At 37.4% G+C, this 2174-nt stretch overlaps 1 pseudogene; it reads right to left on the bottom strand.

The window, feature by feature from the left end:
- Positions 1–423: 423 nt before the first annotated feature.
- Positions 424–1955, bottom strand: LOC149214652 (DNA mismatch repair protein MSH5 pseudogene; annotated as a pseudogene).
- Positions 1956–2174: the final 219 nt, after the last annotated feature.

A 2174-nucleotide genomic window follows, 5' to 3' on the forward strand; every position in this document is an offset into this window, starting at 1 on the left:
CTCCACATGTCAAAGTACGCCCAACGCAGGTAGCCTTTGTTCTACTTGCTATGCAATGCAGGTAGCCTTTGTTGTACCTGCTATGCAGCGCAAATGCCTAGTGGAGCAGCTGCTTTGATCCAAAATTGACCTGTTTTTGAGTGTTTTTCAGTGGAGAACTGATCTGTAGTGCTGTGGTTTGCTGACCTTGTTCCTCTAGGGGTAGGAACAACATGTTTAGGGACTTTGGATCCCTCAGATTATTGACATTTCATGCTCTATGCTGTAAGGCACAAAAATGTCTATAACAGTTATGCAACCAAAGTTTGGGTCTGCCATCTTTAGCACACAAAGGAAACCATTCTATGATAGATTAGATTTCTTAGTTTCCAATTTTTTATGTATTGACATTTTGATCACAAGGACAATAGTGCCATCAACATTCTATACATGCAGGATGGCAACACTTGCAGGGGTTTCTGAGAGGGAGAAGGCATTATTCCCTACAGAAAATGAGTACTTTCCTTTTTTTATCTCAAGTGCATCCTCTACAGTGAGCACTAGCCTGACATGCATGTATTGGTGTGCAACTAATGCCAATGAGAGCATGCAGTCCATCTCCCCAATAGACTTTGATGTCATATGAAAATGCATTGAGAAAGGCTAAAGCTGCAATTCCAAATCTCTTATTATGCCTCTTTCCATATCTGACATTTTTTGATAGATGTCTCCTAGAAGAAGATCCAACTCTTTTGTCTTTGGAGTACGATAAAAGTACACTTCATGATGATCATTTTCACATGCAAAAGCAAACTCGGTGTCTTTAAGATTTTCCAATTCACTATCATCGAGTTTTAGTCCAGAAAGGCAGAACTAATAACCAATTTGGGGTATATACACAATGGACCTATGTTTGGGATTATTAGCTTGGCATGGGAGACATTTTAGCTCAAGCGCTGAAATATTCTCAGGCAAGCCCTCATATATTTCCTTCAATTCATCCAACTCTAGACAAACCCCAGATGTAATCATCTTTCCATATTTGTTTCTATTGCTTTGATTAAAGTCAATGACTCGATTTATCAGTTCAAAATTCATAGATATGGACAAGATCAATTGTAATGCATGTAAAAGCCTGTCTTACAATATTCAAATTGGACATTCTTGCATGCTCATGCTATCTTTCTGAAATCCCACCCTCAAAAATTTTCCTTGTATGTAAAATGGAATTCATACTCTTTGACATTGTTGTCCAATCATCCAATGTTGACAGATAACCTGGACACCGAAATCTTAGATGTGGAATATCTTTAACATATTTCAAAGTGTTGTGCATGGATGACATCATTTCATAACACTAATGGAGCAATGGTATAGTGTTGAGACGACCATTCAGAATGTTAAGATATAATACAGGCACTAAGAACCAAGTCCTTAAAAGACGTCAGCCATGACAATGACACGCTTCTTAAACATGCCAAATAACAAAAATCCTTCCTTGGCTTTGCCAATGCCCATGCTGCTTGGATGCTTATCAACTTGAAAAATCTACAAGGCATCATAACCTGTAGCATCAAATTTCAGAAATTTGTTTATGAGATCTCTGAAACCCTACCAAATTTTATTGTTGTGGTGTCATATTCCTTCATTTCAATAGTTTGGACAAGCATCTCTTGTTGTAGCATAGCAAGAATATCCCCAGCAACACGAACTTGCACATCACTTTTAGTGTTCATCATGGAATTGAGTTGTTCATGAGCACATGCACAAACCACCAAATGCTCTTGTTCATTCAAAAATTCCAAACATTTGTTCAAAATCTTAGCATGCTTCAACCTGTTGTTTGGGACCTTTGAAAGTAACAACCTATGAGCCAGCCAATACTCAAGGCTTCTAGCAATTCCTAAAATGGTAGTTATTAGATCACCATGATTAGGAATATCAAACTTATCATTTCCAAGAATGTTGCAGTACATACAAAGTTCTAGTGCAATAAGTAAAAATATTTCACTATTTATGCGATCATTTGGATAAAACTTGAGAACCTATTCCAATATTGATAAGACTAAAGTGACTGCCCATATAAGCATATGTAAGAGCTCTAGCCAAAATTTGCAGGAAAACATCTCTTTGTCATAAAAGTCTTCTTTTAAGAGCAACCTGGAGTCTACATTCGTATGGATGTCTTGAGATAG

This window comes from Pinus tabuliformis, chromosome 1_1 (genome assembly GCF_031772625.1).
Source record: "Pinus tabuliformis cultivar Carrire ecotype Pingquan chromosome 1_1, CPIR1, whole genome shotgun sequence".
Classification (NCBI taxonomy): Eukaryota; Viridiplantae; Streptophyta; class Pinopsida; order Pinales; family Pinaceae; genus Pinus; species Pinus tabuliformis.